The sequence below is a fragment of the Hylobates moloch genome, unplaced genomic scaffold (genome assembly GCF_009828535.3).
Source record: "Hylobates moloch isolate HMO894 unplaced genomic scaffold, HMol_V3 SCAFFOLD_20, whole genome shotgun sequence".
Taxonomy (NCBI): domain Eukaryota; kingdom Metazoa; phylum Chordata; class Mammalia; order Primates; family Hylobatidae; genus Hylobates; species Hylobates moloch.
The window spans coordinates 5417191-5441576 of record NW_026652295.1 but is presented as its reverse complement, the minus strand read 5'-3'; the positions used below and the strand labels follow the sequence as shown (position 1 = coordinate 5441576).

The 24386-nt window shown below is 48.2% G+C and overlaps 1 long non-coding RNA gene across 1 annotated transcript in view; it reads right to left on the bottom strand.

The window, feature by feature from the left end:
• LOC131382141 (uncharacterized) overlaps nt 1-1738 on the bottom strand; it is a 48539-nt gene extending 46801 nt beyond the window's left edge. Inside the window, exon 1 of the long non-coding RNA XR_009211351.1 lies at nt 1618-1738. This is a non-coding gene — a long non-coding RNA (uncharacterized LOC131382141). The remainder of the gene's footprint in view (nt 1-1617) is intronic.
• Between the last annotated feature and the right edge of the window lie 22648 nt (nt 1739-24386).

Below are 24386 nucleotides of genomic sequence, written 5' to 3'. Positions count from 1 at the left end.
TCTCCGGTGTCTGTCTGAGGTGCCCAGGCCCTGACCACCCCCAACCAAGGCAGGCTCTTCTCTTGTACTCTATTACCTCGGCGAGCTGTCATCTGACCTCCCTCCAAAAAAATATTCATGATAACCTTCTCCCAGGGCTGTTAATAATAATATTATATTTTAATAATTACTATAATATAATTAATATATAATCATTACACATTAACATAATATAATTAAATATTAATATATACTGATATAATAATAATTATTATTAAGAATCAGAGCACTTTGAAAGCCCTTTGATGTGAGACAGACATACATCCCTAGCTGGGTTTCATCAGTACTTGTGAATCTCTGTATGCGTAGGTACCATTATCACCACCACAGTCTCCAGTTTACAGAGGAGGAGCTGAGGCCCAGAGAGGCCCCATAATGTCCCCTAAAGCCACACCATCTTGGCCCAAGATTTGCTTGGCCCAGGGGCCTGGACGCTTGATCTCACATGGTCTGTCCATGTAGCTTGCAACACTCAGGAAATCCCTCTCCAGTGCGGGGGCTCTGAACCTTGGCAGTGATGAGCTCTCTGTGACCAGGGGACCCACCTGCAACCTCCCCCCCATTCCACAGCTGCCAGCACCTGTGCCCACTTCGAAGCTTAAGCCCGGATGCTAACAGAGACCTGGAGCCAACAGCTTTATCTACATTACTTGTGAGTCTCAGAACAAACTCACAAAAAAATCTTATTCCCACTTCACAAACAAGAAGTTGAGGATCGGAGAGGTTAACTCCAATGACAAAGTCACACAGCTTTTAAGGCCCCTGCTCTTGACACCAGACTCAGCAGCTTTGATGTTTTTGTTCTCTTCCTCCCTGTTTTTATTGAGGGCTTCTGAGGTGCCCTCCTTCTCCATCTCCTCCCTTCTCCTTCTCCTCCTCCCCCTCCCCCTCCTCCTCTTCCTCCTCCTCCTTTTTCTTCTTCCTCTTCCTCTTCTTCCTCTCCTTCTCCTTCTCCTCCTCCTCCTCCTTCTCCTTCTCCTGCTCCTCCTCCTCCTTTCTCTTCCTTTTTTTAAATTTAAGAGATGGGGTCCTGCTCTGTCACCCAAGCTGGAGTGCAATGGCATGATCACAGCTCACTGCAGCCTCAACCTCCCAGGCTCAAGCAATCCTCCCACCTCAGCCTCCAGAGTAGCTGGGAATACAGGCACACCTCACCACACCTAGCTAATTTTTAAATTTTTTTGTAGAGACAGGGTCTTTCTGTGTTGCCCAAGCTGGTCTTGAACTCCTGGGTTCAAGTGATCTGCTCCCCCTCAGCCTCCCAAAGTGTTGGGATTACAGGAGTGAGCCACCATGTCTGGCCAAGTCACCCTTCTTGAACTTTGATTCACTAAGCTCTTCAGTCCAACTTTACACAAGTGTGAACTCAGAGAGGTGTGTGCTTGTGATTCCTTTGTTCACACACAGCCAAGTTGGCATAAGGAGGTGAAACAGAGAAAGGTCTCAGTGTCTTTGGCCAAGCCCACAGAAGGCCACCTAAGCAGGCTGGATGCTGCCCAGGGCTGGGCCACAGCGTGTCCTTTGCAAGTCAGCCAGCCCAGCCCCCGAAGCCCATACACACACAAAGACATCTTTCACCCCAGGAGCAGCCCCACGGTGCAAAGGAGTCCATGCAGCTGCTAATGGCTGCTCGGGTTTGTGTGATCTGTCTGGGGTCAGGCACAGCCTCCAGGGGCCTCTGGCCCAGGTTGCATCTTTCCTGCAGAGCAGAAAAAAAAACACCGTTAAGAAAACCCCAAGAAGGCAGTCAGTTTCCTCCCTTGAGTTTCCGGGGTAGACTTCCGGCAGAGTTTTTGGAGAACTGACTGTTGCAGTTAAACAATGTGTCTGGCAAGAAGCGAGACTTCCTCCCTTCCTGCTGCCTGGCTCATGGGGCTGCAGCCTCACTTCTGGAGGTGGCAAGAAAGAACTGTGCAGTCTGCGATCTAAGGGATCCCTGGCAGCCCACAGCAGCCAGAGAACCACACCCACTGGAAAACTCTTGGTTCTCTGCGGCCTCTTGTTACTGCCAGTGCTTGTGTGGTTTGAGGTGGGTAATGCAGCAGCCTCCTGCAGCCAGCCCAGGACTGGGCAGCATGGGGCCAGGTAGTTAGTGTAGGAGAGCGAGCCCAGGCTTGAAAAGCAAGGCTTGGCTCTGTCACTGGGCAACTTTTTTTTTTTTTGAGACAGTCTTGCTTTATTGCCCAGGCTGAAGTGCAGTGGCATGCTCAACCCCTGCCTCCCTGGTTCAAGCAATTCTCCTGCCTCAGCCTCCTGAGTAGCTGGGACTATAGGCACGTGCCAGTACGCCCAGCTAATGTTTATATTTTTGGTAGAGATGGGGTTTTGTCACGTTGGCCAGGCTGTTCTCAAACTCCTCCCCTCAAGTAATCTGCCCGCCTTGGCCTCCCAAACTGCTGGGATTACAGGCATGAGGCACCGCGCCCAGCCTGGGCAAATCTGGAGAAGTTACTTAGCTTCTCTGAGCCTCAGTTTCCTCATCTGTATAATGGAAGCAATACATCCATTTTGCAGGGCTAGTATGACTAGTAAATGAGAATCCTCACGAGGGCCTGGAAATGACAGTGTCATTTCCAGGTGGTTCTACTATTATCAGTGACTAATATTTGTTGAGCACTGACCATAGACTAAGTTTTGCGCTGAGCATTTTATATTTATTGTCCCATTTAGTCCTCCTAAAAATCTAATGAGCTATGACTATCCACAGCTTACAAATAAGAAAACTGAGACTCAAAAAGGCCAGCAAGTGACCCCAGAGAACTGCCCAAAGATGTGCAGAGAGTGAGCAACAGGCGCCGAAGCCACGGGCTCACACCATGCTCTTCCTGCCTCTTAAGCCCGTGGCACAGGTGGAGGGTGCCACCTGAATTGAATGGGTGTGCCTGTTGTTTTGAAGTTGGGGTCTATGGCCATACCACCCTGAACGTGCCTGATCTCATCTGAAGTTGAAGACAGGCATCATCTTTCATTTGAAAATGAAGAAACTGAGGCATCGGGACGTTAAGTCACGCATATCCAGCAAGTGGAAGAGAGTGAAAGGAACCAGCACTGATGAGCACCTACTGTATGCCAAACACTGTGCTTACTTCAAGATCCTATGACGTGCTGGGTGATTTTAGAGATGGAGTTTCATTGACTTCCCACACTGCCCTGAAGAGGTCTTATTAGTATTAGCCCCATTTTACAGAGAAGGGAACTGAAGCTCTATGCACGTAATTAGACTCTGAAGGGTGTTGATGGATGGGGAAGGAGAGGGTCCCTCTCTGCTTTTAAGGAATGCATGGACAGTTATGATTCTGGCCTCAGAAGGAAACTGAAGGGCTCTGTGCCCATCCCACATACCCTGCCCCACCCCCAGGGCCTCATGGGTCCCAGCAGGGGAGGCTCCTGGCTTCCCGACAGAAAGGGCTGTCCCCTCAGGCCTTCTGTAGGTGGCCGGTGGGGTCTAAGTGTGTGTGCCCTTCACTCCCCCTTCTCCATTCCCCTCGTCCTCCCTGTGCTCCTGTAATGCCCACTGGACCACTGGAGAGCCCCCATAGAGAGCAAACAGCAGCAGAGCGCACAGCCAGCCTCCCGAGGGTACAGGGCTTTCCTGCACTCTCAGGTCTAGTAAAAGCGAGCTTCCTACAGAAATGCACAGAGGACTGAGATCAGAGTTGAGCGGGCCTGGAAGGATCCTGGGGAAGGCGAAGATGGAGGCCACCCTCGGCAAGCCGTCCTTTCTGGCCCCCGAGGAGCCCTGGGGTGGTCCCTGGTCACTATCTTGAACATGAGACTCTAGTCTTTTTGCTCACTTCCAGTATCAGTAAAATAAACTTGAGCATGAATTCCACAATGTGAAGGTTTATTGATTTATAAATTCTATAAATGTGATACTGAGCTAATAAATGCATCACAACGCAGACATAAAAGTTGGTATTTTACTAGGATAAGAGGAAATCATGACTAGACTTTCTGGTATCTTCTTCCTACACCCCCAGCATTTTGCAGTGTGTCCCCTTTGGGCCTTGGGAAAGTGATGCAGAGCCTGCAGAGCCTGGTATTGTGCTAGGGCCTGGCTGCAATGGGACACTGCCCTTCCCTGCAAGACGCCAGCGAGCAAGGTGTTTGGCACAGGCTTTGGGGTCAGACGGAAGTGGGTTCTGATCTCAGCTCTGCCTCTGAGGAGCAGTGTGGCCTGGGCAATGACTTGCCTCCTGGAGCCTCCGTTTCCTCATCACAAAGTGGGGGAGATCATCTTCCTGTGCAGAGGTGATAAGATGGTGACCCCAAAGACACAGCGCGGCGCGTGCCACAGAGGAAGTGGTGTTCGCTCGATAGTCCTGAGTCCTCCTGCTTAGCAATCAGCTCCCGGTTCCCACCCACACCAGAGAGGTCAGTAGGTGGCCTGAGTGCCTGAAGGTCTGTCCTAAGGATGAAGTCTAAATGGGGAGAACGGATGACTTGGGAGAAGCGTCCCCACAGCTCCTCCTTGGCTCTGGGCACCGTCTTTCTCATGAGTGGTAAGTCGCATTCCTATGGCTCCAGGTAGAATTCCACAAAAAGAAACATATACATACACAATTTTTATTTCATCCCTCTTCTGGCATCCTCCCAGTTCTCCTCACACGTGCTTGTGAGTCCCTTTGGTGACTTAGAAAGCACAGTAGAGCCAGCAGAATCATTCTGCAGTGGTAGAATCTATTTTTAGCCTGGAATAGCCCCACGGACAGGAGACCTGTACTGTCCCCCATTAAGGGGACTCCCCATCCTATGCCATTTATCAAGACTCACACAGCCCTCATGAGGCCACCAAAAAGACAGGACACCTCCCAAGCCACAGCTGCAGCCCTGAGAGCGAAACGTACAAGCTCCCCACCTGGAGGCAGCCTCTTCCTGAGTGAGCGGCGGGGTGCTCCACCGTCAACTTGTCGGTCATTCATCCGGGGCAGGATGGAGGAAGCCGCTGTTGACTGCTTCACCCACACCCCACGGTGGCTCTGAGGCGCTCCTGTGGCCTGGGACAGAATGTTGCTGTGAACAGCAGTCCATGGCCAGGCAATCACAGAAACATCTCCCCTGGAAGACCCACATTGAAAGGGCCACCACATTAAACTCCCACTTCACACTGAGGGGGAACTGATAAGCACTGGGTCGGGGGTGGGGGTGCAGAGAGATTGGGCCTACAGGTGGAGTGCTTCTCTGGGAGGGGCAGCCTGCTCCCCTGGGAACCAAGCCACTGTTCTCTCCAACACCCTTACCCCAGAGGACTCTGAGCTTTCCGAGCAATCATCAGTTTCCAGTGCAGCTGCAGCAGGCACGTTGTTGGAGAGCCCAGCTGGGTTCAAGGACTGTTCCCTGGTGCAAGCCTGGATCGCAAAGACCATGCATGTGGGGGCTGGGATAGATGCCCTCTAATTAGCCATGCACCCTAGTTATTCCCTTCCACAACTCTTTCTTGCCCTCTCCTCCTTTTCCCCTCAGAAGTGAAGGTGCTCATAGTAGTCATCAATGTCCTTACAGAGCATTTAGCTCAAAGTTGCATAATCTTTAACTTTCCCCAGGCCCCAGCCTGTCAGTCTCCACACCAGCCACTGTGAGGACAGGATGAATTCATTTGCAGAGGACAAGCACAAAACCTCCGGTAGAAAATAAATGCAATATACCATAGTAAATGGGAGCAGCTTAAAAAAAAAAAAAAAAAAAAAAAAGCACAAAATCCACTGGGGATCCCGTTGCCATAGGAACTGGCATTACAGCTTGCTTCCGATAATTAATGGAGGGTTTTGCTATTACAGTATTCTTGAAACTTCGCTTTCCCTTGTGCTGCACTGCAGAATGCAGCATCATCTCCCCATTCATAAATATTTCATGACCACCGGCTGCTGCATTTCATCACCGTGGATAGCACTCGGCCTAATCCACCCCTTGCCAAATTCATGTTGTCCTGTCAGAGAGCAACTTCCATTTCTTCCTCTTTCTTCTGCAGTCTTCATTTATCTGGTTTGAAGTTCTTTACATTCCCAAACCCAGAATGGTGGCTTTCGTTGTGGCTTTGTCTTCAGATGCTAGACATCTCTTTCCTGTGCCTGTCTTATTTTCCTAACGGTCCCGTGGGCCTCCCCCAGGGGCATTGGTTCTGCACAGGCCCTACTGCCCTCTGCACATCTGCTTTGATGGAGTCCTGGGAGGATACTGGGCTTTTGAATTCTGGTGTCTCAACATGCTGGCTGAGCCTCTGTTCCCTCATGGTTAAGTAGAGATGCCACCTGCCCTGCAGGGTTGGAGAGAGAGAGCCAGATAAGATACAACACACGTGAAGTACCAGTCCCCCCATGGGTGGGCTCAAATGGTCACAGTGGCTGCTGGTGTTGGTTTGTTCTCTTGTATCTCTTGTTTTTGTCTAGATAAAATCCGTAACTTTTTTTTAATTGACAAAATTGTATGTATTTGTGTGTACAGCAAGTTTTGATCTTTTGACATGTAGAATGGCTGATCCAAGCTAATTAACCTGTGCATTACCTCACATACATTTTTTGTGATGAGAATACTTAAAATCTACTCTTAGCAATTTTCAAGTATACAATATATTAACTATAGTCATCATGTTGTACAATAGATGTCTTGCAATTCTTCCTCCTGTCTAAATGAAAATTTTAATCTTTTAATCAACATCTCCCCAAGCCCCCAACCCCCTGACCCCTGGTAACCACCATCCTATTCTTTGTTTCTATGAGTTTGACTTTTTTTAGATTCCTCATGTAACTGGGATCATGCTGTATTTGGCTTTCAGTGCCTGGCTTATTCCACTTACCTAATGTCCTCTAGGTTCATCCATGTTGCAAAGAACAGGATTTCCTTCTTTTTAGAGGCTGAATAGTATTACATTGTGTATATACATCATATTTTCTTTATCCATTCATCCGTCGATGGATACTCCCTGTCTTGGCTTCTGTGAAGAATGCTTCAATGAACATGGGAGTGCAGATATCTATTCGACATACTGATTTCATTTCCTTTGGACATATCCCCAGTACTGGGATTGCTGGATCATACGGGAGTTCTATTTTTAATTTTTTGAAGAACCTCCACGTTGTTTTACATAATGGCTGCACTAACTTACATCCCTGCCAAATGTGCAAGGGTTTGCTTTTCTCCACACCCTTAGCCATCCTGGCAGGTGTGAGGTGCTATCTTATTACGGTTTTAATTTTCATTTCCATGATGATTAATGATGAGCATTTTCTCGTACACCTATTGGCCATTTGTATGTCTTCTCTTGAAAAACATCTATTTAGGTCCTGTGTCCATTTTTTAATTGATTTACAGATGTTCCTTGACTTACGATGGGGTTATGTCCCAATAAACTCACTGTTGGTTGATAACACTGTAAGTCAAAAGTATTTTTAGGCCAGGCATGGTGGCTCATGGCTATAATCCCAGCACTTTGGGAGGCTGAGGCAGGCAGATCACTTGAGCTCAGGAGTTCAAGACCAGCCTAGGCAACATAGTGAAATCCCATCTCTACTAAAATTACAAAAATTAGCTGGGCATAGTGGAGCATGTCTGTGGTCCCAGCTACTCAGGAGGCTGAGGTGGGAGGATCACTTGAGCCTGGGAGGTGGAGGTTGCAGTGAGCCAAGATGGAGCCACTGCACTCCAGCTGGGGTGACAGAGTGAGACCCTGTCTCTAAATAAATAAATATTAAAATTAAAAAGTGTATTTAATGCCCCTAATTTACCCAACATCATAGCTTAGCCTGGCCTACCTTAAGTGTGCTCAGAAGTTTCATTAGTCTATGATTGGGCAAAATCATCTAACACAAAGCCTATTTTATAATAATGTGCTGAATATCTCATGTAATTTATTGAATACTGTTCTAAAAGTGAAAAACAGAATGGTTGTATGAGTATGGAAGTATGGTGTCTACTGAATGCATGTCACTTTCATATCATCGTAAAGTTGAAAAATTGTAAATGGAAACATCATAAGTGGAGGACTGTCTGGATTTGCTTCCTTGCCATTTAGTTGAGTTGCTGTTGCTTTAACTTTAAATACATAAATAAATAGATAAGCTTCTTTCTCCTTGCTGCCCTAGTGGAGGGGTTAGCCAGACAGCACGTTAAAGCTCTATGGCCCGGGATGATTCCAATGAAGGCTCTTCACAGGAACATGGAGAGAGGCCATGCCCTGGCCCTGCAGACACTGAGCTGTGGACAATGCTGTTCAAAGGTGACAGGGATGGCCGGGCACAGTGGCAAACCCCTGAAATCCCAGCACTTTGGGAGGCCGAGGTGGGTGGCTCACCTGAGGTCAGGAGTTCGAGGTTAGCCTGGACAACATGGTGAAACCCCATCTGTACTAAAAATATAAAAATTACCCAGGCATGGTGGTGGGGGCTGTAATCCCAGCTACTCAGGAGGCTGAAGCAGGAGAATCACTTGAACCCGGGAGGCGGAGGTTGCAGTGAGCCAAGGTCACGCCATTGCACTGCACTCCAGCCTGGGCAAAAAGAGTGAAACTGCATCTCAAAAACAAAACAAACAAACAAACAAAAACAAAAAACAAACAAACAAACAAAAAGGAGACAAGGACAAGTCCTGAGCTAGAGGAAGTGGCAAGTTGATTCATGTGCATTTAGTGCAGAAACAGTGTTCAGCTTCACTTCTCCCCAGGACTCAGCCTGGCTCTCCTCCTTCTTGCCTCCCCTAAGCGTGCTTTAAGGCTCAGTTAGTAAACATTAGTGAGCCTCACTCTGAGAAGTTAGTGAGCTTCACTCTGAGAAGAGGCACTAATGGTGGGGGTGGAATGGAGCCTTCTGCTCTCCTGTTGAGGGAGCAGCATCTGGAGAGAATGGCTGGTGGCTTGAAGCCCAGTGCTGCTGCTGGGTCTCGAGTGCTGGCTTGTGGGTGACCAGGGGAAGTTCTCCCCTGACTCTGGGCTTGTTTCCTGCCACCTCCCACAAGAACACAAACACACCACCCTGTTGCTCACCACCAGGCCCGTCCAGCAAACCTTGGGGCCTGTGATAACAGGGGGAGAGTCCTCCCCGACACCTCCTCAGCAGCCTGCTCTGGGACAGGGTGATTGTCCCCCTTTTCCCCATTCCTTACCTTCCTCAGCACCACAGGGACTCAGAGGCAGTTGCCTTTTGAAGCCACGTCCTGAAGGCAGCCCTGAACACCCATCATCCCATGGTCAGTTTCTCCCACAGGGGACAGGGTCTAGGCAGATGCATATAGAAGACCCAGGGGCTAGAGCCAGGCGAGGTGGGTTCAAGGATGGGAAGAACCAGAGGGGTCAAAACTAGAGAGATTGAATCCTGACATGAAGTCTCAGGAAGAGTTCACAGCTAAAGACAGAAGCCCTGCCAAGAGGGTTAGAAACTGTGAGATTTGCACTTGAAACGAGGAACTGGAAGCAGAAAGTGAGGTGGGATTGAGCACAAAAGGTCCAGCCAATGGGCAGGGATGCAGGGATGCTTCATTGTCTCTGCTAAGGGGCTGGAGAAGGTCAAGCTGGTTAAAAGCATGAATGTTGAGGGACCTCAACCACTGAGACTGCATTTCTCTTACTGCCTTGAGCTCCTCCTTCAAACGGAGCCCTAGTCACACATGCTGGCTTGGTGGTTGTCACTGAGCTCCAGAAACCTCCCACCCAGGTCCTCCCGTCATGGCAGTGGTGGCCAACAGGGAATGCGTCCCTATGGCCAACCTGCCAATAGAGACCGGCAGACTCCCCAACCTGCTCCCAAGAGTTCAGGACCCTGTTTGACAGCACTTCCAGCCTTCTATGCAGACTGAGGAGGAAGCTGATCTGAGATTCAGTGCTCACTCCAGAAGCCCCAAGGGCACTAGTGCTATCTGATATTCTTCTCTAAACCCCTTGACCAATGAGGCCAAGGACCTCAGTGCAGCCTCATCCTCCTGCCCCTGGGGACATTTGCTAGAATCCTCTGCTGCTCTGATTCTGCCAGACCCTGCTTGCAGGGGGTTCATACAACCTGGGCCCCTGGGTATCTACGCACAGCCCTGGGGGAAGGACCGTCTGCAGGGCCCGTGTGTGGGAGCGTCTCCTGTAGGTTATCTCTCCTGGCCTCCTGTCCTGTTCTGGTTTCTGGGACACAAATTCAAACCCCTGCCCACACTCATCACTACTTCCTTCCCTGCCCATCTTTTTAATATTATCATGCCATAAAATATACATAATATAGAATTTAGCATCTTAGCCATTTTTAAGGACATAGTTCCGTGGTATTAAGCACGTTCATGTTGTTCTGCAGCCATCACCACCGCTCAGCTGCAGAACCTTTTCATTGTCCCAAACTGAAACCCCATACCCATTAACACTAACGCCCCATCCCTCCCTCCCTCTAGTCCCTGAAAACCACCATGTCACTCGCTGTCTATGAATTTCACAATTGAAGGTGCTTCATGTGAGTGGAATCACAGACAATTTGTCTTTTTGTGCCTGGCTCATTTCACTGAGCACAATGTTCTCAAGGGTCATCCATGTGGCAGCATGTGGCAGAATTCCCTTCCTCTTGAAGGCTGAATCATACTCCATTGTCTGGATAGACCACATTTTGCTTATTCATTCATCCTTCAAATGGACATATGGGTTGTTTCCATCTTTAGGCTATTGTGAGTAATGCTACCAGGCACATAGGTGTACAAATATCTGTTTGAGCCCCTGCTTTCAATTCTTTAGTTGTATACCCAGAGGTGGGATTGCTGGATCATATGATAATTCTATGTTTATTTTTTTGAGAAACTTCAGTACTGTTTTCCACAGTGGTTGCACCGTTTTACATTCCCACTGACTGTGCATGAGGGTTCCAGTTTCTCCATGTCTTCAATACCTGTTATTTTCTGTTTATTTTTAGCTATGGCCATTCTAATGGGTATGAGGTAGTATCTCATTGTAGTTTTGATTTGCATTTTCTTAATGATTATCGAGGTTAAGTCCCTTTTCGTGTGCTTAATGACTGTCTGTCTCCTTTGAAGAATGTCCGCTCAAGTCCTCTCTCTGTGTTTTCATTGGGACGTTTGTGTTTTCATTGTTGACTTTTTGGAGTTGCTGCCTATTTTAAAGCTGTTTGTGGTAGGCCTCCTCATGAATAAGCCCTAACAACCCCCAGCCACTGACCTTTGAGAGTCCTTTTGGAGTCTGACCCCTGCAGCCACGTCTTCTTAATCATGGTCATCTCAACTGCTCTTGTTGCAACCTTCTCTGGGTCTCTCCTCTTCCTTTGCAGCAGGAGTAGGAAGCGCATGGTGTTTTCCGGTCTGGGCTCCCAGTGGCTCCCTTTGTGCAGGACAAGCGATGTGCTATTCCTGGGACCTCCCCTCCTGCTGGGGTTCCAGCAGCATCCTGGGTCAATGACCTCTGCAAACCTTCCACAGAATTCCTCTAACGCCTCTTCCTGGGTCAGAGCAGAGAGCTCAGTGCCAAACATTTCATAATTACCGCTTCAAAGATTCTGCATCACACGCACTTCAGGGATGTTCCAGGGGCAGAGAAAGGAAGTGTGCACTGGAGGTGTTATCTTGCTTCATTACCACCATCATAAAGATTGAGTATTTACCTGCCAGGTCACACAGTGTTCAGTGCTGGAGCACATGTGAATGTCTACAATGCTCTGCCCACTGGGCCAAACCCTAGTTCCCAAGGCCTTCCTTGAGTGACTTCAGCTCATTTCTGGAATGTTTCAATGACACCACTTTCCAGCTCCAAGGAGACTTTCTGGAGAGTCAAAGCAACAAAAGGCAGAGAAAGCAAGAGAGAAAGTAGAAGCAGGGGAGGAAGAAATGGAAGAGCAACAGACTCCTTTTTCACTCTCAGACTTCCTCCTCTCTCCCACTCAGAGCCCCACACTCGTTTGCTTAGAAGTTGCCTGCTCGGCTGCCCTGGGACTTGCTTTTCACTTGGATCTGAATTTCATGGCTCCAAGCTCCACTTGGGCAGAGGGAAGTCTGGGAGAGCCCAAATGCTTAGGGTCTGACTTTCAAGGAAGATGATTTCCCCTAACATTGGGGCATCTGATGCATTCGTAGGTTAGCTCCTCATCTGAGAGCAACTGCCTCTCAGGGGAAGACATCTGTCCTTCACAGCTAGCCTGGGGAGGGGGAGGAGGAAAGGTGGAAGGAGGGGAGGGGTAGGAGAGAGCCGGGAGGGCAAGGACAGAACACAGGTGGGAGGAACAAGGTGGAGGAGAGTAGGGAGGCACTTGGCACCATTTGGAGAGCAGCTACAGTGCCTCACACACAAGACGCATCTAAAGACTGAAAGGCTGGTCCCAACAGATCTGTGAAATGGGGGGGTTTCTTCTTGGATTGCTGCCCACCCCTACCCCCATGTCATCTGTGGAAAATAAGGCTCAACATGTCGCCTTTGGGACTCTACAAGTTTCTCAGAAGTGCCTGAGCCACCAGGTCGTCAAGCAGGGGATGTCGCATGGGGGACCTGACCCTCCAGCCCACTATCCAAGGAGAGCTACTCAGTTTATATGTGTTCAATATGTATTAAAAAGATGTTCTGGGGCTGGGCTCTGTGGCTCACGCCTGTAATGCCAGCATTTTGGGAGGCCAAGATGGGTGGATCACAAGGTCAGGAGTTTGAGACCAGCCTGGCCGACATGGTGAAACCCTGTCTCTACTAAAGATACAAAAAATTAGCCAGGCATGGTGGCAGGCGCCTGTAATCCCAGCTACTCAGGAGGCTGAGGCAGGAGAATTACCTGAACCCAGGAGGTGGAGGTTGCAGTGAGCCGAGATTGCGCCATTGCACTCCAGCCTGGGCCCCAGGGTGAGACTCATTCTCAAATAAATAAATAACCACTGCTTCAACATAAACACATAGATGACTGGCCTGGACTCCACCCCCACCCCCCACCAAGGACCTCTCCACCTCAGACATCTCCTGGTCTTCACCCTGCCCCAGGCAGACAGTGACAGATGTCCACTCTGTTAGCCACAAGGAACTGGCCAGGTCAAGCTGGTGCAAAAGGAAGGGAGTTGGATCAAGTCATGTTCCTAACAGCAATAACTATTGCCCCTGGGAGCTGGGAGAAGTTGGAATTGATTGGAATGCCCAAGGTGGCCTGGCTGGGCCCAGGGATGCTGAAATTCATTAAAAGGAGATCTTCTAGGGCCTGTTGTCAGTCAAAGGGCGTGAAAAAGGGCAGATGTTAACTTCATCTAGAACTTTCTAGAAAAATGAAACTAGAAATGTTTCATAGGCCAGGTGCAGTGGCTCACGCCTGAAATCTCAGCACTCTGAGAGGCCAAGGCAGGAGGATCACTTGAGCCCAGGAGTTTGAGACCAGCCTAGGCAACATAAGGAGACCCCATTTCTACAAAAAAAGTTAAAAAATTAGCTGGGCATCTGTAATCCCAGCACTTTGGGAGGCCGAGGCAGGAGGATCACAAGGTCAGGAGTTCAAGACCAGCCTGGCCAGCATGGTGGAACCCCGTATCTACTAAAAATACAGGAAAAAAAAATCAACTGGGCAGGGTGGCACAATCCTGTAATCCCAGCTACTCAGGAGGCTGAGCCAGGAGAATCGCTTGAACCTGGGAGGTGGAGGTTGCAGTGAGCTGAGATTGCACCACTGCACTCCAGCCTGGGCGACAAAGCAGGACTCCATCTCAGAAAAAAGAAAAAAAAATTAGCTGTGCGTGATGGCATGTGCCTGTAGTTCCAGCTACTTGAGAGGCTGAGTCAAGAGAATCACTGGATCACTTGGGCCCTTGGGTTCAGGGCTGCAGTGAGCCATGATCACACCACTGCACTCCAGCTTGGGCAACAGAGTGAGTCTCTCTCTCTTTCTCTCTCCCTCTCTCTCTCTCTATATATATATACATATATATACGCATATATATACATATATATACATATATACGCATATATATACATATATACACATATATATGTATATGTGTGTATACATGTATATGTGTGTGTATACATATACATATATATACATATATATGTATATATAGTGTATATATACATATATATGTATATATGTATATATAGGGTATATACACACACACATATACATATATACACACATATATACACATACACACACATATATATACATTTTTAAAAAGAAATGTTTTATAAAACATAAAAAAAACTTGGTCATTTAACCATTTTCTTATTGCTCTCAAAGTCTAAATGTCTCTTGGTAGAGAAGCTGAGTAGAAATCTGCAGAAACTCGGGAATCTGATTCAGCCTCTGAATTGGTGATTCTCAACACCGGCTGCACTTCAGGACCTCCCAGTGGGTTGGTTAACACTTTGTTCAAGCCCCACCCTCACTGAGTCTGGTTTAAGTGGCCTGGGCAGGGGTGGGCACAGGGATTTGTTAAATGCTCACCAGGTGGTTACAAAGGGCAGCCCAGGTTGACAGCCATCAAGATAAAGTAAAAGTTGCATAACTTCCAGCAGCCACGCCCCTTATTTATGAAAAGAGGTAAAACCTTTTCCACACAAAAACCTGCACCTAGATGTTCAGAGCCACTTTATTCATATTTGCTAAAACTTGGAAACAATCAAGATATCCTTCAGTAGGTGAGGGGATAAACTGGGGTACATCCAGACAATGGCATATTACTTAGCGCCAAAGACAATTGAGCTGCAAAGCCGTGAAAAGGCATGGGGGAACCTTAAATGCATATTACTGAGTGAAAGAAGGCAATCTGAAAAGGCTGCATACTGTATGATTCCAACTGTATGACATTCTGGAAAAGGTGAAACTATGAAGAGGGTAACAAGATCAGTGGTTGCCAAGGGGAGAGCGGGAGGAAGGGATGAATTGGTAGGGTACAGAGGATTTGTAGGGCAGTGAGACTACTCTGATATTATAATGATGGATACATGTCATAATGCATTTGTCAAAACCCATAAAATGCCCAACACAGAGAGTGAACCCTAAGGTAAACCATGGACTCAGGGTGATAGAGATGTGTCAATGTTGGTTCATTAATTGAAACAAACTTGCCACTCTGGTGGGGGATGCTGATAATGAGGGAAGCTGTGTGCGTGTAGGGGTGAAGGTACCTGGGATATCTATGTACTCTGCTCAATTTTTCTGTGAACCTAGAACTGCTCAGAAAATGAACTCTGTTTTTAAAAGAAAAAAGCTATGGCTCTCTTCTCCTCCCCATTCAACAAACAGCCCCATCTGCTCATGCAGTCTCAGCCTCATCCAGGCTACGAAGGTGAAAGTTTGAGTCAATGGATTTGGCCATATTTGATACCTGGTCACCAGGGCAACTTTTAACTCTGGCAAAATGGACATTGTCATCATCAATGATCTCTTCATTGGCCTCAACTTCATAGTATACATGTTCCAGTATATTTCATGGCAAGTCCAATGGCACAGTCAAGGAAAGAGAACAGGAAGCTTGTAATCAATGGGAAGCCCATCTCCATCCTCCAGGAGCAAGATCTCACCAACATCAAATGAGGCAACTCTGGTGCTGAATATGGTGCAGAGCCCACTGGCATCTTCAGCACCATGGAGAAGACTGGGGCTCACTTGAAGTAGCCAAAACTGTCATCATCCATGCCCCTTGTGCTGTTGTGCAGATTCCATGTTTGTGATGGGTGTGAACCATGAGAAGTATGATTTCTCTTCTTGAGATTGTCAGCAATGCCTCCTGCACCATCAACCTTTGGCACCCTTGGCCAAGGTCATCTATGACTACAGTCCATGCCACTACTGCCACCCAGAAGACTGTTGGAGAAAGTTTGGCATAACTGCAGAACATCATCTCTGCATCTACTAGTGTGGCCGAGGCTATGGGCAAGGTCATCCCTGAGCCAGATGAGAGGCTTACAGGTATGGCCTTCTGTGTTCCCACCCATAAGAGCCATGTTGGTCGTGGCTCTCATCTGCCATCTGCAGAAAGCTGCGAAATGTGATGGCATGAGAAGATGGTGAAGCAGGTATCAGAGGGCCCCCTCAAGGGCATCCTGAGCTACACTGAGGACGAAGTTGTCTCCTCTGACTTTAAGAGTGGCAGCTGCGCTCTTCTACCTTCAATGCCAGGACTGGCATTACCTTCAATGGCCACTTTGTCAGGCTCCTTTCCTAGGATGAATTTGGCAGCAGCAACAGGGTGGTGGACCTTATGGTCCACGTGGCCTCCAAGGAGTAAGACCTCCAGACCACCAGCTCCACCAATAGCACGAGAGGAAGAGTGAGCCCCCAGCTGCTGGGGAGTCATTGCCCCACTCAGGCTCCCCAAAGTCAGTTTCCATTCCAGACTCCTGGAGGAAGGACAGGGGCTTAGGCAGCTCCAGCTTGTCACGCATCATCAATGAAGTACACCGTCCCCAGCCAAAAGAAAAAGGTCACATAACTTAACATGGGCAAGAGTCCTCTCACGTGATTCATGGTATTGAGCATTTGGTTAGTAGAACAGAAGAGTTGTCCAGTTTCTAAAGTTTCTAATCATGTGTATACTGATAAAAGTGAAATCATTACAGTTGGTTGTTGGTTGATGTGATGCTATGGTATCTTTTGATGGAAGTGCTGCCATAAACTTTTCCCTCTGGCCAATCCCCAAGACCAGGCTGCTCCAGAGGGACTTTTGAGAAGAATAAGACTCCAGAGACATTGAGAATCCCCCAGTTCAAAGGAGCCCTCCTTAGCTCAAGGTCGCCTAGAACTCCAGCCCTCTCCTCCTAGGCTTTATGGGGCTGATGTTCCTGGGAGTGTCCGTGTCACAGTGTGAGTAGCTATGCACCTAGTGGGACTGTGTTGCACCTGTTCCTGAGAGCAGGTGTGATAGGAAACAGCAGGATGAAGGGCGGCACACAGGCACATGGGGGTGAGAAGGCACTGGCACATCCCTCCCACCTGGGGGTGGGGCTTGCTGTAGGAGAGGCATGGTCACCAGAGGACCCCTCCCTTCACCAGTGTGCAGGATGCTCGGTCAGTCCAGAATATTACAGCCAAACCCTAGCCAGGGCCCCTGCCACCTGAGGCAGAGGCTGAGTGTGTGGGGATGGAGTTCCCATAGCCTGCCGGCAAACTCTTTGAGAGCACACACATCCTAAGAGCAAAGGAAGAGAATTCATGCCAAAATCCATGCTAGCCTATGTCCTTCTCTACTCAAAACTGCTTTGGGAGCTTTAGTTCTTGGAGAAACCACACTTTTCAGATCCAATTTCAAGACTTTCCACATGTCCCTTGTAAATGAGGATGTGCACTTCTCGAGCCTGAACAGTTTGTAAAAAGGCCACAGTTGGTCATTTCAGGGACAGTGTCAGAAAAGCGGGTGGTCTCCCTGGGAAGCCAAGGGGTGACACACCCCTGAAGGGGTTCATTCTATGCATGGCACATTTAAGTCAAAGCTCTCCACACACAGGGTTCAAAGGAACAAGCTCTGCGATATTTTTGCAGACCAGCAAAGGGTTCCCATGATGTGGGCAACTCTCACTCACATCCTTGGAGGCATCACCAGGGCTGGCTGGGATGCAGGCTGCAGCTTGTGCTGGAAGTGATATTCACTCTCAGAAGGAAACCTGGACCACTTCTCCCTTTGAGAATGTTGGAGTGTGGTGGAAAGAGCTGGATGTCCAGAGTCATGAGACCTTCTGGGTATAATCCTATGGTCGTATCTTCATCTCAGAGCAAATGCAAATGCCCTGTGTGCCTACCACCCTGGAGGGTATGAGGATCAGAGGAGGTGCTTTGGAAACACCTTGAAACTGTATAGAGCTTTTTGGATGTAAGCTTGATACTGCCTGATCTCCCAGTGGCCCTTTGGGAAGAAATGAGGTCACTGTTGAACCCAATGCAACTCTCAGAGAAGTCAAGACACACGGTAAATTGGTTGTAAAGGCCACTTGTGCCTGTCCCACACATGATAGATGCAATCCTTTTTTGGGGTCGCATGATGCAGGTCTCCATGGCTTCCAAAACAGTGAATCCTCCAAGGTCAAATATATTTTTAAAGTTCTCATCAGAGTTATTTGAGAAAGGGAACTTTGTTTTCAGTGTCTCTTTTTGCAGAGGATAATTAATACTACTGCTAAAATTGCTGGTTCTGTGGGTAGACCCGTGATGCTGGGATCACATGACCTTGCAGGCCCTTGAGTCACTGGACGCTGTTGCCTTCCAGAGGGAGTCCTGCACCCCAGGGCTGTGCAGGAGGAAAGAGGGAGCCCATGGGAGCGGGGTCATATTGTGAAGGGCCAGCCAACCCCTCGGACGGTCCTGGCTCCCCCGAAGACACATGACAATGCTCCTTATAAATAGGCTCCTCCAGCTCAGGCAGTTGACAGTTTCAAGAAATCCGTTAGAAGAAACAGGCAGAGTTGTGATGCTGGCAAAGTTCTAGGGCTTTTTTTCTTCTTCTTCCCCGTTTTAACTGTTAAAATTTATCTCCGACATTGCACAAACGAATGAAATCAACAGCCTCTTATCAGATCCCAAATCTGTCAGCCAATGTCTACCAGCCACTTGGAGCCAAAAGCCTCTTAGCACATGTGTGACTTGAGCTGAGAAGGGACCGGGACAGGAGCGCAGGCAGCTTTGTTCTGGCACCCTCGTTCCCAAACATTTGCTCATTTAGAGCCCAGGAGGCAGCTGTGCCTCCACTGCCTCCGATTTCGGTTCTGTGGGCTTCCAAACAGGGTTCAAGCACCTCCCTGACAAGCCTTCATCTCTTTCTTCAGTCATCAACCACCACCCATGGCCGTAGGGGCCAGTGGCCAAATTCTGTGCCATCCTCCTAACCTTTCATGCATGCCCAGGTCTCCATGGGGTGGGAAAGTTAGAGGTACTGCTGTGAACCCACAGTTGCCTTAAATGGCTTTGGCTGAACCAGGTAGAGAAAGAAGCCCAGCCATCCCTGGGGCACAGTCACCCTGGCACCCACCTTGGGCTGAGCACTTTCATGACTGGAAGCTTTGGAGAGCAAGTCCTTGAGCAGTACCGCTGGCTGGGCTAGCTCCAGGAGTTTCTGATCCTGGACAGATCCCAGGGTGCATCTCTCCAAGACATGTCTGTTCCCATGACATCTGGAGGAAAAAGACATAAGACTTAATGTAAGTTTCCCTAGAGTTCATCTGGGTTACTCTGTGTTCCTGGGGTCAGCACATGAAAACTACCAATATTAATAAGTACCACACATGGGGCATCTCCCATGTGCCGGGCACTTTTTAAATAAGCATAGCTGATTTTATTGCACTTCGCTTTATTGTACTTTGCAGAGATTGCATTTTTTTACAAACTGAAGGTTTATGGCAACATGGCATCGAGCAAGACTATAGGTGCTCACTTCCTGTCTCTGTGTCACATTTTGGTAGTTTTTGCAATATTTCGACCTTTTTCATTGTTATTATATCTGTTATGCTCATCTATAATCAGTGATCTTTGCTGTTACTACTGTAATTATTTTTGGGCACGATAAACCACACCCATATAAGACAATGAATTAATCAATTAATGTTGTGTGTGTTCTGACTGCTCCACTGAGGCTGTTCCCTGTCTCTCTGTCTCTCTCCTTAAGCCTTGCTATTCCCTAAGACACAATAACACTGAAATTGAAATTAGGCCAATTAATAACCCTGCAATGGCCTCTAAGTATTCAAGTGAAAGAAAAAGTGGTGTGTCTCTCAACTTTAATCAAAAGCTAGAAGCTTAGTGAGGAAGGCATGTTGAAAGCCAAGAGAGGCTGAAACCTCGCCCTCTTGTGCCAAACAGCCAGGCTGTGAATATAAAGAAAAACTTCTTGAAAAAAATGAAAAGTGCCACTGCAGTGAACACACGAGTGATAAGAAAGTGAAGCAGCCTTATTGCTGATATGGAGAAAGTTTGCATGGTGTGGATAGAAGATCAAACCAACCACAACATTCCCTTAAGCCAAAGCCTAATCCAGAGCAAGGCCCTAACTCTTTGGTTCTGTTAAGGCTGAGAGAGGTGAGGAAGCTGCAGAAGAGAAGTTGGAACCTAGTAGAGGTTGGTTCATGAGGTTTAAGGAAAGAAGCCATCTCCGTAAAATCAAGTACAAGATGAGGCAGCAAGCACTCCAGATCTTGCTAAGACCATTGATATGAAGGTCACTACACGAAACAACAGATTTTTCATGTAGATGAAAGAGACTTCTATTGGAAGAAAATGCCACCTAGACTTTCATAGCTAGAAAGGAGGAGTCAATGCCTGGCTTCAGAGCTTCAAAGGACAAGCTGACTCTCTTGTCAGGGGCTAATGCAGCTGGTGACTTGAAGTTGAAGCCAGTCCTCATGTACCGTTCAAAAATCCTAGAGCGCTTAAACTTATGCTAAATCTACTGCCTGTGCTTTATAAATGGAACAACAAACCCTGGATGTCAGTACATCTGTTTACATCATGATTTACTGAATATTTTAAACCCACTGTTGAGACCCTCTGCTCAGAAAAAAAAAAAAAAAAAAAGATTTTTTCAAAATATGACTGCTCATTGAGCACCGGGTCACCCAAGAGCTCTGATGGAGATGTACAAGGAGATGAATGTTTCCGTGTCTGTTAACATCCATTTTGCAGCCCAGGAATCAAGAAGTCATTTTGACTTTCAATTCTTATTATTTAAAAAATATATTTTGTAATGCTGTAGCTTCCACAGATAGTGATTCCTCTGATGGATCCGGACAAAAGAAATTAAACACTTCTGAAAAGAATTCACTATTCTAGGTGCCATTAAGAACATTCATGATTCATGGGAGGAGGTCAAATACCAACATTAACAGGAGTTTGGAAGAAGTTGATTCCAACCCTGGATGACTTTGAGAGGCTCAATTGAGACTTTGGTCAGTTTACCAGAGGAAGTCACTGCAGATGTGGTGGAAATAGCAATAGAACTGTAATTAAAAGTGGAGCCCGAAGATGTGACTGAATTGCTGCAATCTCCTGATAAAGTTTAAGTAGGTGAGAGTTGCTTTATATGGATGGGCAAAGAAAGTGGTTTCTTGAGACAGAATCTACTCCTGGTGAAGATGCTGTGAACATTGTTGAAATGACAACAAAGGATTTAGAATGTTACATCGACTCAGTTGATAAAGCAGTGGCAGGGTTTCAGAGGATGGACTCTAATTTGGAAATAAGTTCTACTGTGGGTGAAATGCTGTCAAGAGACATCTTTTGTGAAGGGAAGAGTCAATTGCCGAGGGAAACTTCATTGTTGTCTTATTTTAAGAAATTGCCATAGCCACCCCCACCTTTGGCAACCACCATCCTGATCAGTTAGCAGCCATCCACAGTGAAGCAAGACCCTCCACCAGCAAAAAGATTATGACTCACTGAAGGCTCAGATGAAGTCTAAGACGTCACCACCTGGCACATCCTTGTCCTCACCCTTAGCAGGCTGAGCCCCGAGGCTGCCTCTGAGGGAAACACAACACACTGGTGTGGCTGTGCCACTGGCACCCCACATCAGACAGACACACAGACAGCCCGATGGGAGGCACAGACCTGATGGGGAGGCCTGGTGGACAGCACAGGAGAGCTCAGCCAGCCACGTTTATTGAGCCCTTATTACAACCCCAGCCCCATGCTACACCCTGAAAGGGTTTGAGAAGAGACAGAGGTGGATGATCCAGACTTAGCCTCCTGAAGAATGGATAAGCAAGTGCTTACCTGTGTTTTAAGGGTCCCCAGGATCTGTTTTAATTAACGGTGATAAGGTACACAGACACAAAAATGACTGTCATGAAGGAAGAAGTTTATTCTGCTCATACATCCCTAGAAACAGGAGGCCCAGCACAGCACACAGGGCCTCAAAGGAGACACTGGGCCAGTCAGGAACAGAAGGAGAGGGAGGAACTGTGGGCTGTAGCCTTTTTATGGTTTCCAGAGGAGGAGTGGGTGAGTGGAACACACAGGCTTAGGATCATTTAGTTTAACTAATTTCAGGGCTCTGGGGCAGATGACTATCCCTAATGTCTAGCAATGGCCCTGGGGTGACTAAGGCAGGTGGATGGATAGTAGCCCTCATGTGAGAGCCCGATAGGGAAGGTGGTTGGGTGTGGGCTCTGGATTGGTGGCTTTTCATATGAAGGTGAACTGGCAGAGGAGTTTGCTATCTCCAGGAATTAGCTAGCCCTGGGAGGGGCAGTTCCCCCAGGGTCAGCAAGGCCCCAGATGTCAAAGTATCATGAACGAATAGAGAAAAGTAAAGACATAGGTAATACACCCAGTGCCTGAGGACCCATCAAGGCAGAGGTCTGCCCTGGGCAGTGCATGTCCAAGAAAGCACAATAATGTTCACATATTTAAAACATAAGTCATATCCAGGATAATACATTTTTGGGATGATAAACCAGAAAGAATATGCTTCTATCAACATCCATCACCACCGCCTCCCTTCATTAGTGTTGCTACCAGGTAGAGAGGGGCCTTTAGTGCCAGGGCTATGACAGCCCCTGCATGGCCGGCCCTACCCTGCCTGCCTCTGCAACCACATCCTTGCCAGACCCTTTTGCTGCAATCCCTCTAGCACACCAAGCTCCTCCTGGCCCCGGGGCCTTTGCACCTGCTGTGCCCATGCCCAGCGAGGCCCTCAGCTTACCCACCACAGCACCTGGCCTGGGAAACTTTTACTCCTGCTTCAGGTCTCCGCTTGAAATCAGGCCCATCTTCCCTGACTGTCACCCCCCGAACATGAGTTTCCCAGGGCTGCTCTAAGCTTCTCTCACAATTACTCTTTCACTGGTTCATGTACCACTGAAGTGTTGATCTCTCTGAGCCAGATTTCTCTGCTGTAGTCCAGAAATCAAATTTTCCTGTAGACTCTATCTCTATACATCAAATACATCAGGGTTCTCTAGAGAAACAGAACCAGTGTTGTGTGTGTGTGTGTGTGTGTGTGTGTGTGTGTGTGTGTGTGTAAATATCTTTATTACAAGAAACTGGCTCACATGACTGTGGAGGCTGAGAAGTTCCAGATCTGTGGTCAGCCAGCAGGAGACCCAGGAGAGCCGTTAGTGTAGCTCCAGTCTGAGGGCAGAAGAAGACCCGTGTCCCAGCTCAGAGGTCAGGCATGAGGAAGAGTTCCCTCTCACTCAGCCTTTTTGTTCTACTCAGGCCTTCAGTTAATTGGACCAGGCCCATACACACTGGGGAGGGCCCTCTGCTTTCTTCAGTCTACTGATTCCAGTGTCAACCTCATCCAAAACATCCCTCGCAGACATGCCCAGAATAATGTTTGGCCTAATACCTGGGCACCCAGTGGCCCAGCCAAGATGACACGTTAAATTGTCCATCACACTATCTTAATGTTTCACAGTCTCCTGGAGCGTAAAATGTCAGATATTGACCTCAGTACCTTCCCCCTCTCTCAGCACCAAACCCTGCATTTTCTGCCTTCTGCAACACCTCTCAGACCCACGCCCACCTCCCAGCCCCTCCAGGCCTGGCTTGCTTTGGGTCTCGTGACATCCTGAGTTCCAGCCACTGCCTGTGTGGCCTCAGCCAGCAGCATTTCCTCCCTGCACTTTTCCCCACATGACACCTTTCTGTCTCTCTGATGTCAGGCTCTTGCCTAAAATCTGTCTGCGGTCTCCTCTCAGGGTGAAATTTCCACTCATGAGCCTGTCATGGAGGCCTGCCTAACAGAGGCCTGACCTGCCCCTCCAGGCCCGTTTTATCTGCCACCCCAGGAGCCACCTGCAGTTCTGAACACCTCTGGCCTCTTTATACCTCTGTACTGCACCTTCCTTCCCCTCTCTGCCTCCTCCCTTGAGTAACCCCAGTCCCACCAAATACTCACAGCCATCTGAACTGAACTCGCCACACACACACCACAGGTGTTCCTTCTCCTTCCCCTTAATCCCTTTTCAAATATTACCACCCTTCAGAGCACGAACGGATTCCATCACATGCACCTGCACACATCCACAAGCGCATTCACAGAGCACTGCATGGAGCTACCTGCACCTATGGCTTGGGAGGCCCCCCTACTGGTTTTGACTTATGATGTAGTTTATGTCCTTGGGTGGAGGACACTTTGCAAAAGACACAGCACACCCAGCTACCACCACAAGGCTAGGAGGGTGGGGAACAGGGGATCCTCATTCTTTATTCATAGCCTCATGAACTTCAGGGAGCACAGGCAGCATTATCCCCAGGAGGGTTGCTCCTTCCTTCCTTCCTTCCTTCCTTCCTTCCTTCCTTCCTTCCTTTCCTTCCTGCCCTCCCTCCCTCCCGTCCGCCCGCCCGCCTTCCTTCCTGCCTGCCTGCCTGCCTTCCTTCCTTCCTTCCTTCCTTCCTTCCTTCCTTCCTTCCTTCCTTCAACAAACATATTCGGAAAGTGTATTTCATGACTAGCACTGTGCCAAACACTGGAGATAATAAAGAAAAATAGCACTT